At 45.8% G+C, this 17247-nt stretch overlaps 4 non-coding genes across 4 annotated transcripts; all 4 read left to right on the forward strand.

Moving 5' to 3' along the window:
- The first annotated feature begins 7149 nt into the window (after positions 1–7149).
- On the forward strand, positions 7150–7334 carry LOC141177737 (U2 spliceosomal RNA). The gene has a single exon (XR_012254303.1). It is a non-coding gene; the product is annotated as a U2 spliceosomal RNA (small nuclear RNA).
- Positions 7335–8449: 1115 nt separating this feature from the next.
- On the forward strand, positions 8450–8640 carry LOC141176770 (U2 spliceosomal RNA). Its single transcript, XR_012253427.1, has one exon. It is a non-coding gene; the product is annotated as a U2 spliceosomal RNA (small nuclear RNA).
- A 6390-nt stretch (positions 8641–15030) lies between these two features.
- LOC141177783 (U2 spliceosomal RNA) lies at positions 15031–15217 on the forward strand. Its single transcript, XR_012254334.1, has one exon. It is a non-coding gene; the product is annotated as a U2 spliceosomal RNA (small nuclear RNA).
- Positions 15218–16332: 1115 nt separating this feature from the next.
- LOC141176771 (U2 spliceosomal RNA) lies at positions 16333–16523 on the forward strand. Its single transcript, XR_012253428.1, has one exon. It is a non-coding gene; the product is annotated as a U2 spliceosomal RNA (small nuclear RNA).
- The last annotated feature ends 724 nt before the right edge of the window (positions 16524–17247 follow it).

The following is a 17247-nucleotide window of genomic DNA, read 5'->3' on the forward strand; positions in this document are numbered from 1 at the left end:
AATAATAAGGTTTTATTAAATTCCTGGAAGAAAGGTGAAGTCTCCCTCCTATACAAAAAAGGCGATAAATCAAAATTAGAAAACTGGAGACCAATAACACTTTTAAATTGTGACTATAAAATAATGGCTAAAATTTGTGCAAATCGTCTAAAAGAAGTCATCAGCAAAGTTATTCATTCTAATCAAGTGTGTGGGGTGCCGGGGCACAGTATATGGGACAATCTGAATTTAGTGAAAGACTGTATTGAGGATGTGAAAGACAGAAAGGGGAAAATGGCGATTTTATCTATTGATTTTGAAAAAGCATTTGACCGTGTCTCACACTTTTATCTTTTTAAAGTTTTAGAGAAAATGGGCATACCAGAAGGGTTTTTACTATCGCTTAAAGCATTTTACAAGGATTGTACAAGTAAGATTTTAGTGAATGGTTTTAAGACACAAGAGGTATTTTTACGGTCAGGGGTGAAACAGGGATGCCCTCTGTCCCCCCTACTGTTTATCTGTGCACTGGAACCAATGTTATGTGCAATACGCCAAAATAAACAGATATGCGGTGTCCCTCTGCCTGGAAGCGGTGGTTTGGAGGCCAAGGTTGTAGGCTACATGGATGACGTGGCGGTCTTGTGTACAGATGCACCATCACTTACGGCCACTCTCCATCAAGTGCAATCCTTTTGCCTAGCTTCTGGTTATAAAATCAATTTTAATAAGTGTAACATTTTAAGTGTTGGGGGGATGATTTTACGTGATGTACCAATTAATGTCTCCGAATCCATTTCCATTTTAGGTATATCATTCACTGAAAATAATGATGGTTATAATAGTTGGGAAACAGTTATACAGAAAGTAAATACGAAAATATGTATGTGGAACATGAGGAGACTTACAATGGAGGGTAAAGTATTGGTTTTAAAGATGGTGATTTTACCTCTTTTATTGTATCTTAGCATGGTTTTCCCCCCGCCTGTTAATGCTTTAAAAAAGATAACCAAAACCTGTTTTACCTTCTTTTGGAACTCAAAAATGGAAAAGCTGAAAAGAGAAATCGTGATGAAATCAAAAGTAAAAGGTGGTAAAGATTTTCCAGATTTTAATAGGTTTCTTTTAATCCATCTGTTCGTTTACTGTTTTAATGCCCTTTTTAAGAATCACTATTGGTCCTTTTTTATGCGTTTTAATACAGGATTTTTTATGAGAAAGTTTGGATGGTATGAAGTTAATATATCTGTGCCCCATGCTTTTAATTTGTCGACGCATTATGAGATTTTAAGGAAAATAGTGTCCGATTTTAATTTAGGGACTAAGAAAATAGAGGAATTAAGAAATAGTAAGAAACTAATTAAAGAAATACGTAAAAGTGAGGAAATATGTAATGTTGACAGATATGATGATGACAAATCTATGTCTATCTGGAAAATGATTAACGTTTTTTATCTTTTTAATGAACAGAGAGATCTGGCTTGGAGTTGCATGCACCGCTGTCTTCCTTGCCGGGCATTCCAATACAGAAGAGGATTTGTGAGGTCTGCCATCTGCCCAAGAACCGGATGCCAAGACGAAGAAACGGTGGAACATCTATTATGGACATGTAATTTTGCAAAGGATTTCTGGAGAAGACTGCTCCCCCTACTGGAAAGGGTGGCAGACCTCAAGGACTTTACATATAAAACTGTGCTATACGGACTTATGGAATGCCCCACAATGGACCAGTACACAATGGCTTGGAAGACAGTGAACTGCGCCAAGTCATCTCTCTGGAAAGCGCGCAACATTGCTATTTTTAAACAAGATGTTTTATCAGTGAATGATGTTTTAAGTTTATGTTTATGTGAAATGTATATGACGCGCCCCCTGGGACATACTCCTTTGTGAGGGGAATACCCGGCACCGGATCAGATGGGGGGTTGTAGTCTCCGAGCGGCTGTGACCCGGTCCCGTGCCCAGGGCGTCAAGCTAAGTGTTATGTGGCAGTCCTTACTGATGTTATTAAAGTTCGTTGTGTCGACTACGCCACCCGTTGTGATGCGGTCACTGTGGCCGCCGCTGCAGCAGGGTCCGCTGAGGCTGATGGTGGATGCGCAGCTTGGTGGGATAACCCCCAACGGGAGGGGTATAGCCTCAGAGGGGACAGGCGCAGAGGATGGGGGTTGTGGTGGTGCGGTGCAGCCGGTAATGATGACAGACTCGGGTAGTGCAGTTAAGGGTCTTTACTTACTGCAGATGTTCCTGGTCACTCTAGCTCCAAGTGACCTCCCGAGCCGTGCTGCGTCCACCAGGTCCTGGATCCGGCCAACCCCCAAACAAGTCCGGAGCGTGGCCCTGAGCTCTCCCTCTGTCCTTCCTTCAGCCGTCCCCACCAGTGATTCACCTAAATCCAGCTCCCTCGGGCCTTCTGTTGGGCAACCTTTGGCCTCAGGTTCCCTGACCCTCCATGTGGTGTGCCTTCAGGGTGAATGTAGTGGGTGACCGTGACAGACTCTGCCCACGGTCTCCGGTCTCTGGCTGGGGAATGTCTTTACCCCCACCAGCTTGGGTTCCGGTACCCTCTTGCTGACTCCTCACCCGGTGTTCTTATTTGGGTTCTTGGGTCCCTTCTTTGTCCCCCTCTGGGTCTTTCTGTACTCCACTCTCTCACTCTTCAGGCTCAGGTCTGTTCTGCTCCCTTGCTGCAGGCTGACTTCCTCTGCAGCAGACTTGTTCTCTGCACTGACTGACTTGTGCTCAGCGTCTGACAGGCTCCTCTGCGTCTGACCCTGATCTTTGATGGTGCCCACCTTATATAGCCCTCTATGTGTGAGCTCAGGCGACCAGCACCCAATGAGCTCCTACCACTACCCAGACTGCTCCCCCTATCTGCCCCTACACTACATGGGATGTTCCTCCCCCCTCCCACTCCAGCCAGGAACAGGCTCGGTCGCACCTGCACATTTCTAAGTGGGAGTGCCGTCGGCCTGCTCCTCTGGAATGGGATGTATGTAGTGCATGCAGCCTATCTGAGCTCAGTTCCACACTCCTTCCTTACCCGGGAGTGGAATATCACACCTCTGGGTTGAGGTGCAATACTCCTGTAGCAGCCGAATCCTCAGGGTGCTACATTCCCCCCTGGTAAATCACAGCACGTCCTCGGGCTGCAAAGACAAAAAACACCAAAACATACAACATTTTTATAAACATGTAAAACATATTAAATATTATACGAAATACTATATAAATATATATATAAACTTTTTCAGGTAAACAACATTCTCGTCGTCTCTTTCTCTCTTCTGTTCCTCTGGTCACCGTGCAACTCGTGACCAGGTAGAGTGCGACAGTCTTTTAGAAAAATGGTTTTTCCTATAAAACCGGTAGGGGGCGCTTTAGCAAGCGCAACTATGTACAGGGGAATTTTGGCCGTTCTCAGTCCCCGGCCAGGTAAAGGGAAAGGGATGGCTGCTCACAGTCCTCAGCCTGGTATGGACAGGGTTACAGGTAACAGTTCGCTGGTCCCAACGGGGACTATTTTAGCAGCAACAACAGTTCCAGTTTCAGTTTCAGTTCCGATTCACTGTGCCCCGACAGGCAACTATATACAGTCTCCTGCTCTGCCGCACTCAACGGCGTCTGCCTCCTGCTCTTATCTTACGGCTGGTGGTTTCTTCAGACCCGTCCGGGTCCTCTTGCTCTTCCTCCTCGCACCGCAACTCCTCCTCCGTCAAGCGATGCACGTGGAGGGCGTAAGGTCCCTTGGCACACTTGTGCCGGGTGAACGTTACCTCATCACCGACGTAGAGGTCACGGCCTTTGTGACCCTCTGGCAGGTGGGACTCGACGTCCCGTCGTGTAACGAAGACGTCACCCATGGTGTTCCGGTCCCTTATGAAGCCCCACCCATGCTGCGCATTAAACTTTATTACCGTCCCGATGGTACGGGGACGATCTGCTGCACGGGGGTCCCTTCTGGTCCGACTCTTTTGCTCCGCGCTGCGGGTCTGGGCCCATTGCTCTTTGGCCTGCCTCTCCTCCCGCTCTCTCTTGAACTCTGCCAGCTGTTGACGGCAACACTCTGTGCGCGCTGCTGCAGCTGCCCGAGTCTCTCCGGTGAACCCCATCAGATCTTCTCCCTTGGGGTCCCACGCAAATTGAGCCTCTTCTAGGGGAGGCGAGACCCGAGTCACGGGCTTTGGAGCCGGGATCAGGGGCTCACACAGGGGACCTAGTTGCTTCTGCCGCTCCAGCTCCAAGAATCCTTCGGGCCAGATGAAAGGCCGACCGTCCGGCCACGTTAGCTGGCTGAAGGGGTCCTCTCCCAGATGTGGCACCCTAGGTATTACGGGCGCGGGCGCGATGGTGGGGGCACCCAGGTTGCCCAGGCCTTGCGGCCAGGCCGGGGGCATCTGGAAGGTAAATGGAACTGTTAGGACGGCGGCGCCCTGGGCTACCTGGCCTTGCGACCAGGCCGGAGGCTCCGCGGAGGTAGATGGCTCTGCTGGGGATGCGGCGCCCGGAAACGCTAGGCCCTGCGACCAGGCCGGAGGCTCCTCCTTCTTCGCCACGCTCCGGGTCACGACGCGTGACGTCACCGGGGTCGCGACGGCGGCTTCCGGTCGGGGCCTAGTCGGTGGCGGTGTCATGGCGGTCTCGGGTACGGCCGGGGGACCTTCGGGCTCTGCGACGGGGAGCTGGGGCAGGTAAGCGGTCTTCCGGTATGGGGTATAGGCGTCCCCCTTACCTGCTGCCATGCGTCTCGCTCCCTCTTCTGCGCCGTCTCCGGCCTTGGGTCCTCCCGCGTCATCCGCAGAGGTAGTCGGTGTCTTCTTCCAAGGGAGCGGGTTCCGTGGGCGGATTCCAGCTTGCTGGGCCATCTCCCGGCCCCACTCCGCCAGGATCTCCCTCTGCACTCGGGCCATCCTTCCCGCGAGGCCCTCCAGGGCACTCCGCGCGCACTCCCGATCTCGGGGAAGCTGCGCCAGGATCTCCGCTAAGCCTAGCGGGGTTGTTGACTCTAGCAGGCTCCTGACCATCGGGTCGGTGCTGCTCTGCTCTTCTTCCGGCAGGCTCCTGGCCAGCGGGCCGGTGCTGCTCTGCTCTCCTCCTTCTTCCTCCAGCAGGCTCCTGGCCAGCGGGCCGGTGCTGCTCTGCTGCCGCTCCATTCCCGGGTCCACTCTTTCTCTCCTCGACTCCGGGTGAGCTTCTCCGCTACTCCTCATTAGACCTCTTGCCTCCGGGTGCGCTCGTTCTACTCTGCTCCAAGCGACACCCATCTTTGCTCTTTTCTTTCGTCTCCTCCCACTTCGAGGGCGGTCCCGGGGCAACTCGGTGACTGTCAGCTCCAGGGGTAGTTCTTTCACGCTGACAGACACCTCCAGCATCACAGTCTCTGTTGGTGGGGGCGGTTTCCACTTTTGGCGCCATTTTCTGTCCCGGCCCACGATGGGAGGTGGCCTCTTGCTCTCCTTTGGCACGCCCATAATGGCGTCCGCTGCTCTTCCAAGGCGGGAAATCTGCGGTTTTGGCGGGAATCGCTTCCCAGTGGCGGGAAACTCTGCAGATGGCGGGAACAAGCTGGAAATGGCGGACAATCGGCGGGAAACGACTGGTGATGGAGTCCGATGGCGTGGACCCTCCGGAACCGGCAGGAGTCTTCTTTCTGAGGTAAACTTGCACTTTTCTTCAGGCACGCAGTACCCGGGTGTTGCGGGCACGTAATCCTGCCGACTACGCCAAAGTTGACGCGCCCCCTGGGACATACTCCTTTGTGAGGGGAATACCCGGCACCGGATCAGATGGGGGGTTGTAGTCTCCGAGCGGCTGTGACCCGGTCCCGTGCCCAGGGCGTCAAGCTAAGTGTTATGTGGCAGTCCTTACTGATGTTATTAAAGTTCGTTGTGTCGACTACGCCACCCGTTGTGATGCGGTCACTGTGGCCGCCGCTGCAGCAGGGTCCGCTGAGGCTGATGGTGGATGCGCAGCTTGGTGGGATAACCCCCAACGGGAGGGGTATAGCCTCAGAGGGGACAGGCGCAGAGGATGGGGGTTGTGGTGGTGCGGTGCAGCCGGTAATGATGACAGACTCGGGTAGTGCAGTTAAGGGTCTTTACTTACTGCAGATGTTCCTGGTCACTCTAGCTCCAAGTGACCTCCCGAGCCGTGCTGCGTCCACCAGGTCCTGGATCCGGCCAACCCCCAAACAAGTCCGGAGCGTGGCCCTGAGCTCTCCCTCTGTCCTTCCTTCAGCCGTCCCCACCAGTGATTCACCTAAATCCAGCTCCCTCGGGCCTTCTGTTGGGCAACCTTTGGCCTCAGGTTCCCTGACCCTCCATGTGGTGTGCCTTCAGGGTGAATGTAGTGGGTGACCGTGACAGACTCTGCCCACGGTCTCCGGTCTCTGGCTGGGGAATGTCTTTACCCCCACCAGCTTGGGTTCCGGTACCCTCTTGCTGACTCCTCACCCGGTGTTCTTATTTGGGTTCTTGGGTCCCTTCTTTGTCCCCCTCTGGGTCTTTCTGTACTCCACTCTCTCACTCTTCAGGCTCAGGTCTGTTCTGCTCCCTTGCTGCAGGCTGACTTCCTCTGCAGCAGACTTGTTCTCTGCACTGACTGACTTGTGCTCAGCGTCTGACAGGCTCCTCTGCGTCTGACCCTGATCTTTGATGGTGCCCACCTTATATAGCCCTCTATGTGTGAGCTCAGGCGACCAGCACCCAATGAGCTCCTACCACTACCCAGACTGCTCCCCCTATCTGCCCCTACACTACATGGGATGTTCCTCCCCCCTCCCACTCCAGCCAGGAACAGGCTCGGTCGCACCTGCACATTTCTAAGTGGGAGTGCCGTCGGCCTGCTCCTCTGGAATGGGATGTATGTAGTGCATGCAGCCTATCTGAGCTCAGTTCCACACTCCTTCCTTACCCGGGAGTGGAATATCACACCTCTGGGTTGAGGTGCAATACTCCTGTAGCAGCCGAATCCTCAGGGTGCTACATATACTTATTATTTAATTGACAAAAAGAAGAATGTACATATTTCCAAAAAATGGCTTGTTGACCAATGGAACCTAATTATTTAAAATCTTTGTATTTTTTTGTTTTGTAAATTTCATTTGTCTTTTAACGTTTGGTATTTGTGTAATTATGCTTGTAATTTGTTAAAGTTTTAATAAACGGTTTTATCCCTCTGCAGGGGATAGCCAAATTAAAAAATCTGTTCTTATCAGTTTAACATCTGATACGTCCCCTATCTGGGGACCATATATTAAATGGATTTTTAGAACAGGGAGATGGAAAAAGAGCTTGCTCTGTCCACTCCACGCATTGACCTGGTATTGCAGTATCTCCAGGACCGGTGCACCCCTTCTTTAATGCAGTTTCTAAAATCAGAAAGAATTGAATTCAATGTTTTTTGTTCATTTTGCTTGTTTGTCGGATTTTGGGATGGACTCTTTGGCTTTGCTTTTCTTCTCCTCATTGGATTTTTCATGTTCAAAGTTGCAGAAGCCAGATTACAAGCTCATTTTGGTTCAACTTCAGCAACTGTGCATTGCATTGCCATGTAATGTGATGCAATGCTATCTTTCTAGCTCTCCCTTTTTACTTCCTTTTGGATAAACAGACATATTAGGCAAGCATTTTGGAGCTTTCACCTAAATAACTACAGGTGGTGAGATAAGCTGCACAATATAATTGACCTTTCAGTATATTGTTGCACACACACCATCTATTTAGCAAATGCCCTTGTTATCAACAGCAGCCTTTTAAACTCACCTGAGCTAACAGGTATGTGCGCTGGTTACTCTGCTGCGCTTAAAATTTCTTTTTTGGTTTGCTACAATGCCTTTTCTGAAACGTTGTCTCCTTCTGCTGGAACACTGACTTCTTTCATTTAATGCCTGCAGACTATAAAAGAGAACCCAACCCAAAAAGTTTGGTTGATTAGTCTGTGGCATTCTGTTAAACTGTTGCTTATGGCGGTCTCTGTGAGCTTCTCAGCGACATTCAGCCAGCCAGGTATCCTGCCTGCAGTAGATGGAATGTGGCAATGGAACGCTGGCTGCGCGTGTCATAATAGGCTCTGAGCCTTTATATACCTGTGCACAGCAGCAGCCACCTTCAGTCTGCTGCTGGACAGCCAGCAGCAGCAGCAGCAGGAGAGGTATGTAATCAGGAGCCCTCCTGCTAAGGGTAGACAGCTGCTCGTTCCACCCCACCCCCCGCCTTAATTGGTTCTCCTCCCTTCCAACGGTGTTGAGGCGGGTGGGAACAGCAGGGGGTGAAGGTGCTGTGTTTAAAGAGGTGGAGTTATGCAGATCTAAAACGCGTGGATTGCAGCAGCAGCAAGCCGAAAAGTGCAGGCATGTAAGGGATCTAGAGGTTGACAACATGTCTTCTTAACGGGAGTCCAGGAGCTCATCTCCACAAATGGACTTTTCAGGATCCTTGGGTGGCTCCGTAGTTTGAAACCAATTCTGGTTATCGCTTCTCGGCCTTTTGGCTAAGATCAAGTGTAGTATCTGTTCTTATCAGTTTAATATCTGATACGTCCCCTATCTGGGGACCATATATTAAATGGATTTTTAGAACAGGGAGATGGAAAAAGAGCTTGCTCTGTCCACTCCACGCATTGACCTGGTATTGCAGTATCTCCAGGACCGGTGCACCCCTTCTTTAATGCAGTTTCTAAAATCAGAAAGAATTGAATTCAATGTTTTTTGTTCATTTTGCTTGTTTGTCGGATTTTGGGATGGACTCTTTGGCTTTGCTTTTCTTCTCCTCATTGGATTTTTCATGTTCAAAGTTGCAGAAGCCAGATTACAAGCTCATTTTGGTTCAACTTCAGCAACTGTGCATTGCATTGCCATGTAATGTGATGCAATGCTATCTTTCTAGCTCTCCCTTTTTACTTCCTTTTGGATAAACAGACATATTAGGTAAGCATTTTGGAGCTTTCACCTAAATAACTACAGGTGGTGAGATAAGCTGCACAATATAATTGACCTTTCAGTATATTGTTGCACACACACCATCTATTTAGCAAATGCCCTTGTTATCAACAGCAGCCTTTTAAACTCACCTGAGCTAACAGGTATGTGCGCTGGTTACTCTGCTGCGCTTAAAATTTCTTTTTTGGTTTGCTACAATGTCTTTTCTGAAACGTTGTCTCCTTCTGCTGGAACACTGACTTCTTTCATTTAATGCCTGCAGACTATAAAAGAGAACCCAACCCAAAAAGTTTGGTTGATTAGTCTGTGGCATTCTGTTAAACTGTTGCTTATGGCGGTCTCTGTGAGCTTCTCAGCGACATTCAGCCAGCCAGGTATCCTGCCTGCAGTAGATGGAATGTGGCAATGGAACGCTGGCTGCGCGTGTCATAATAGGCTCTGAGCCTTTATATACCTGTGCACAGCAGCAGCCACCTTCAGTCTGCTGCTGGACAGCCAGCAGCAGCAGCAGCAGGAGAGGTATGTAATCAGGAGCCCTCCTGCTAAGGGTAGACAGCTGCTCGTTCCACCCCACCCCCCGCCTTAATTGGTTCTCCTCCCTTCCAACGGTGTTGAGGCGGGTGGGAACAGCAGGGGGTGAAGGTGCTGTGTTTAAAGAGGTGGAGTTATGCAGATCTAAAACGCGTGGATTGCAGCAGCAGCAAGCCGAAAAGTGCAGGCATGTAAGGGATCTAGAGGTTGACAACATGTCTTCTTAACGGGAGTCCAGGAGCTCATCTCCACAAATGGACTTTTCAGGATCCTTGGGTGGCTCCGTAGTTTGAAACCAATTCTGGTTATCGCTTCTCGGCCTTTTGGCTAAGATCAAGTGCTTTATTGCAGGAGATTGTGGTTGAAGGGCACTCGGGTACCCCTCTCCTTGGCCTGGCAGGATCGTCCACTTTGGTGGACTTAACCTGCTTGCTGCTATTAGGGAGAGGGCTTAGTCCCAGGGTAACGAGTTGCGATCCCCCAGCTTCCAGGTGTTTTTCGCTGCAAGAACACTGGGAGCGCAGATTGCAAGCGGCTGCAACTTGCAACCTTGTTGCGTTTTTCCATGGAGGTTGACCCTAACCTCGTGCCTCTTTATGCGAGGCTAAAAAACTCTATCCGAGTTCACTTCACGGCGGGTGGCTCGGATATGAGGAAATTAGGGTATGTAGTCCAGGACGTGCTCAGGAACCTTCTTGGCGTACAAAGGAATGAAATTCTCTCCATCCAGGATTATCCCAGAAGAGGTGACTATGACATCACATTCACCGGAGAAGGTATTTTTAGAGATGTACTAGAAAAGTTAAAAAAAGTTGAAAATAGTCCTGTTTTGAAAGGGATACAAATTGTTGAGCACGTCCTGGATGAGGTAAGACTGGTTATTGTAAAAATATTTTCGCCCTTTGTTTCTGCTCCAGAAGTAATGTCATTTCTAGCAATTTATTTTAAAAGTGTTAAATGTATTGGGAAGATATTAAACGAATATAACATATGGACATCTAAGTGGAAATTCCTTGTGAAGTGTACAAGAGATCCAAATACACCAGGTGGTATACGGCTCCCCCCTGCCCGTTTCAAAATTGGGCAAACAAATGGGGATTTCTTCTTTTCTGGGATGCCAGTATATTGCAGAAATTGTGGGCGCTATGGTCATTCAAAAGAAAACTGTCATGTATCATGTAGAAATTGTGCTAGTGAAGAACATGAGACAAAAGAATGCCCTAAGGAAAAGAAATGCAGTTTTTGCCAGACTCCAGGTCACTTTTATTTTTCTTGCCCTCACAGATTTCGGGAAGATGAGCAAAAGGGGAAGTCCAAGACGTCCGATCAAGGACCAAAAGATCAGACCACCCCTCAGGAGGAGGAACAACAACCTGGAGCCTCTGGAGACAATAAGGGCGTACCAAATAGTGAAGTGTCTCCAGAGTCTATGACAGGTAAAATACCAAATCCCAAAACCTGGCTGCAGGACCTGCGGGAGTCCAAAAGGAGGGCTGAGAAGGAGCAGAAGGGCACTACTGGTAAGGTCAAAAGGGACCGGCAAAAGGCCGACACAGAAGCCCATGCCCAGTCTGGGTCTCCTAGTGCTGAGGGCGCTGAGTGGATAAAGGTGGGTCCTAAGAAAAAGAAAAAGGGTGGTTCGGAGGAGGCAGCAGGAGGTGAACAGATGGACACTTCTCCAGAAGGGGACGTGGACGCTGGACCCTCAGGGGTTTCGGTCTCCGCTGCTACAGGTGGGGACCGGGATCTTGCTGCCTCTGAAGAGTCAGAGGCTCTGCCTTGTGCGCAACCTCCTCCTATAGGACGACCTTCTACAGGTCAAACAGGGGCGGCGGAACCCCTCGGGGACCCACCTGATGAGGAACTGCATGGCCAGCCAATGGAGACCCAGCGGGTTCTGCCAGCCAGCCCTCCGAGCTATGCCAGTGTAGCGTCGGGTTTATATAAATGTGGTAATCTTTCCTCCTCCACGGAGACTCTCGTGACGATACTATCAGATGAGGAGGGAGGCGTAAGCCCAGTGGTCTGATCAGGTTCATCGGACAGGTAAATCCATTGCTCTTAGTTACCTAAGTAAAATTTCTACATTTTCTAATGATGGCTGAACTGAAAGGTATTTCCCTCAACGTGAGAGGCATAAAATCTAACACGAGAAGAACTGCTCTTTTTAATTTTTTTACGTGTTTTACTGCATCTGTATTTTTTCTGCAAGAATGTAATATCCCACATGAAATGTCATATCAAAAATATAAAGATGAGTGGAAGTGTGGGCCATCTGTCTGGTCCGGATCGAATGCTGCAGGATCAGCGGGTGTAGCCATACTTTTTAAAGGGAACGTTTTAATTGATTTTATTCAGGAAATTTTACCAGGTCGTATTTTATTAGTGAAAGCTTTTATTGATGGTATTAGATGGCAGTTTTTAAATTTTTATGGATCCCCAGAGAAAAATGAAAGAGCCGAAATGCTTGATCTTTTACCATTATTTATTAATAACTCTGAACCTTTTATCTTAGCAGGGGATTTTAATTGTGTTTTTAAAGGTGAAAACCGGCGCTCCAGCTCTGTAAGCAGGAACTACGATAAAACCTCAGGTATGCTACATGATATAGTCAAAGATGCTAAATTGATAGACATATATAAAGAGTGTCATAGTGACAGCACAGAGGATGCCGGTTTCACTTGGAGCAATGCTAATTGTAGCTCTAGGATTGATTTTATTTTTGGTTCAGATAAAACAATACCTGCCAAATGTGAAGTTTTAACTAATATATTTTCAGACCATAAACTTTTATCCTTTACCATAAAAGTAAATGACAACAAAAAATGTGGTAAGAAAAGCTGGAAAATGAATGTATCCCTTTTAACCGACCCGCAGATTTTATCAGATTTTATTGAGTTTTATAGGAAATGTAGAAAAGGGAAAAAAACAAATGAGACTATGAGTGTATGGTGGGATAGAATGAAAGTAAAAATAAAAGACTTTTTTATTAAAAAGAGTATATGTAGAGCCAAAGAAAAATATGAAGAATATAGAATTTTAAATACCCGCCTACAAACATTATTTAAGCTCAGAGACAATGGGATAGATTTACAACTTGATATTTCAAACTTAAAAGAAGAGATTTCAAAATGGCTAGAACAAAAAGGAAAAGAGATCATTTTTCGTTCTAGAGTACAACATATAGAAGAAAATGAAAAGTGTTCCAGATATTTTTTTAGGAAAAATAAAAAAGAAAAAGTGATAATTGACCATATAGATGGTGAGAATAATATAAAAAATATGCTGGGTAAAGTTTAGGTTTTTTTTTCTAATCTATTTAATGGAAAAAATATAGATAATAAATTAATGGATGATTCGCTGCAAGGACTAACAGCTGTTTTACATCCCGCATCCCAAGAGTTTTTATCCCAAGTTTTAACGGAACAAGAAGTGTTAAAAACTATTAAAAGTTTTAAAACTGGAAAGGTCCCTGGTCCTGATGGCATCCCAATAGAATTTTATGTATGTTTTTATGATATTTTAAAAGATGATTTGTTTTATTTGTTTACTGAGGTTTTTAATAATAAGGTTTTATTAAATTCCTGGAAGAAAGGTGAAGTCTCCCTCCTATACAAAAAAGGTGATAAATCAAAATTAGAAAACTGGAGACCAATAACACTTTTAAATTGTGACTATAAAATAATGGCTAAAATTTGTGCAAATCGTCTAAAAGAAGTCATCAGCAAAGTTATTCATTCTAATCAAGTGTGTGGGGTGCCGGGGCGCAGTATATGGGACAATCTGAATTTAGTGAAAGACTGTATTGAGGATGTGAAAGACAGAAAGGGGAAAATGGCGATTTTATCTATTGATTTTGAAAAAGCATTTGACCGTGTCTCACACTTTTATCTTTTTAAAGTTTTAGAGAAAATGGGCATACCAGAAGGGTTTTTACTATCGCTTAAAGCATTTTACAAGGATTGTACAAGTAAGATTTTAGTGAATGGTTTTAAGACACAAGAGGTATTTTTACGGTCAGGGGTGAAACAGGGATGCCCTCTGTCCCCCCTACTGTTTATCTGTGCACTGGAACCAATGTTATGTGCAATACGCCAAAATAAACAGATATGCGGTGTCCCTCTGCCTGGAAGCGGTGGTTTGGAGGCCAAGGTTGTAGGCTACATGGATGACGTGGCGGTCTTGTGTACAGATGCACCATCACTTACGGCCACTCTCCATCAAGTGCAATCCTTTTGTCTAGCTTCTGGTTTTAAAATCAATTTTAATAAGTGTAACATTTTAAGTGTTGGGGGGATGATTTTACGTGATGTACCAATTAATGTCTCCGAATCCATTTCCATTTTAGGTATATCATTCACTGAAAATAATGATGGTTATAATAGTTGGGAAACAGTTACACAGAAAGTAAATACGAAAATATGTATGTGGAACATGAGGAGACTTACAATGGAGGGTAAAGTATTGGTTTTAAAGATGGTGATTTTACCTCTTTTATTGTATCTTAGCATGGTTTTCCCCCCGCCTGTTAATGTTTTAAAAAAGATAACCAAAACCTGTTTTACCTTCTTTTGGAACTCAAAAATGGAAAAGCTGAAAAGAGAAATCGTGATGAAATCAAAAGTAAAAGGTGGTAAAGATTTTCCAGATTTTAATAGGTTTCTTTTAATCCATCTGTTCGTTTACTGTTTTAATGCCCTTTTTAAGAATCACTATTGGTCCTTTTTTATACGTTTTAATACAGGATTTTTTATGAGAAAGTTTGGATGGTATGAAGTTAATATATCTGTGCCCCATGCTTTTAATTTGTCGACGCATTATGAGATTTTAAGGAAAATAGTGTCCGATTTTAATTTAGGGACTAAGAAAATAGAGGAATTAAGAAATAGTAAGAAACTAATTAAAGAAATACGTAAAAGTGAGGAAATATGTAATGTTGACAGATATGATGATGACAAATCTATGTCTATCTGGAAAATGATTAACGTTTTTTATCTTTTTAATGAACAGAGAGATCTGGCTTGGAGTTGCATGCACCGCTGTCTTCCTTGCCGGGCATTCCAATACAGAAGAGGATTTGTGAGGTCTGCCATCTGCCCAAGAGCCGGATGCCAAGACGAGGAAACGGTGGAACATCTATTATGGACATGTAATTTTGCAAAGGATTTCTGGAGAAGACTGCTCCCCCTACTGGAAAGGGTGGCAGACCTCAAGGACTTTACATATAAAACTGTGCTATACGGACTTATGGAATGCCCCACAATGGACCAGTACACAATGGCATGGAAGACAGTGAACTGCGCCAAGTCATCTCTCTGGAAAGCGCGCAACATTGCTATTTTTAAACAAGATGTTTTATCAGTGAATGATGTTTTAAGTTTATGTTTATGTGAAATGTATACTTATTATTTAATTGACAAAAAGAAGAATGTACATATTTCCAAAAAATGGCTTGTTGACCAATGGAACCTAATTATTTAAAATCTTTGTATTTTTTTGTTTTGTAAATTTCATTTGTCTTTTAACGTTTGGTATTTGTGTAATTATGCTTGTAAATTGTTAAAGTTTTAATAAACGGTTTTATCCCTCTGCAGGGGATAGCCAAATTAAAAAAAATCTGTTCTTATCAGTTTAATATCTGATACGTCCCCTATCTGGGGACCATATATTAAATGGATTTTTAGAACAGGGAGATGGAAAAAGAGCTTGCTCTGTCCACTCCACGCATTGACCTGGTATTGCAGTATCTCCAGGACCGGTGCACCCCTTCTTTAATGCAGTTTCTAAAATCAGAAAGAATTGAATTCAATGTTTTTTGTTCATTTTGCTTGTTTGTCGGATTTTGGGATGGACTCTTTGGCTTTGCTTTTCTTCTCCTCATTGGATTTTTCATGTTCAAAGTTGCAGAAGCCAGATTACAAGCTCATTTTGGTTCAACTTCAGCAACTGTGCATTGCATTGCCATGTAATGTGATGCAATGCTATCTTTCTAGCTCTCCCTTTTTACTTCCTTTTGGATAAACAGACATATTAGGCAAGCATTTTGGAGCTTTCACCTAAATAACTACAGGTGGTGAGATAAGCTGCACAATATAATTGACCTTTCAGTATATTGTTGCACACACACCATCTATTTAGCAAATGCCCTTGTTATCAACAGCAGCCTTTTAAACTCACCTGAGCTAACAGGTATGTGCGCTGGTTACTCTGCTGCGCTTAAAATTTCTTTTTTGGTTTGCTACAATGCCTTTTCTGAAACGTTGTCTCCTTCTGCTGGAACACTGACTTCTTTCATTTAATGCCTGCAGAGTATAAAAGAGAACCCAACCCAAAAAGTTTGGTTGATTAGTCTGTGGCATTCTGTTAAACTGTTGCTTATGGCGGTCTCTGTGAGCTTCTCAGCGACATTCAGCCAGCCAGGTATCCTGCCTGCAGTAGATGGAATGTGGCAATGGAACGCTGGCTGCGCGTGTCATAATAGGCTCTGAGCCTTTATATACCTGTGCACAGCAGCAGCCACCTTCAGTCTGCTGCTGGACAGCCAGCAGCAGCAGCAGCAGGAGAGGTATGTAATCAGGAGCCCTCCTGCTAAGGGTAGACAGCTGCTCGTTCCACCCCACCCCCCGCCTTAATTGGTTCTCCTCCCTTCCAACGGTGTTGAGGCGGGTGGGAACAGCAGGGGGTGAAGGTGCTGTGTTTAAAGAGGTGGAGTTATGCAGATCTAAAACGCGTGGATTGCAGCAGCAGCAAGCCGAAAAGTGCAGGCATGTAAGGGATCTAGAGGTTGACAACATGTCTTCTTAACGGGAGTCCAGGAGCTCATCTCCACAAATGGACTTTTCAGGATCCTTGGGTGGCTCCGTAGTTTGAAACCAATTCTGGTTATCGCTTCTCGGCCTTTTGGCTAAGATCAAGTGTAGTATCTGTTCTTATCAGTTTAATATCTGATACGTCCCCTATCTGGGGACCATATATTAAATGGATTTTTAGAACAGGGAGATGGAAAAAGAGCTTGCTCTGTCCACTCCACGCATTGACCTGGTATTGCAGTATCTCCAGGACCGGTGCACCCCTTCTTTAATGCAGTTTCTAAAATCAGAAAGAATTGAATTCAATGTTTTTTGTTCATTTTGCTTGTTTGTCGGATTTTGGGATGGACTCTTTGGCTTTGCTTTTCTTCTCCTCATTGGATTTTTCATGTTCAAAGTTGCAGAAGCCAGATTACAAGCTCATTTTGGTTCAACTTCAGCAACTGTGCATTGCATTGCCATGTAATGTGATGCAATGCTATCTTTCTAGCTCTCCCTTTTTACTTCCTTTTGGATAAACAGACATATTAGGCAAGCATTTTGGAGCTTTCACCTAAATAACTACAGGTGGTGAGATAAGCTGCACAATATAATTGACCTTTCAGTATATTGTTGCACACACACCATCTATTTAGCAAATGCCCTTGTTATCAACAGCAGCCTTTTAAACTCACCTGAGCTAACAGGTATGTGCGCTGGTTACTCTGCTGCGCTTAAAATTTCTTTTTTGGTTTGCTACAATGCCTTTTCTGAAACGTTGTCTCCTTCTGCTGGAACACTGACTTCTTTCATTTAATGCCTGCAGACTATAAAAGAGAACCCAACCCAAAAAGTTTGGTTGATTAGTCTGTGGCATTCTGTTAAACTGTTGCTTATGGCGGTCTCTGTGAGCTTCTCAGCGACATTCAGCCAGCTAGGTATCCTGCCTGCAGTAGATGGAATGTGGCAATGGAACGCTGGCTGCGCGTGTCATAATAGGCTCTGAGCCTT

This window comes from Phyllobates terribilis, unplaced genomic scaffold, assembly GCF_046119375.1.
Source record: "Phyllobates terribilis strain yellow unplaced genomic scaffold, ASM4611937v1 Scaffold_27__1_contigs__length_16484149, whole genome shotgun sequence".
Lineage (NCBI taxonomy): Eukaryota > Metazoa > Chordata > Amphibia > Anura > Dendrobatidae > Phyllobates > Phyllobates terribilis.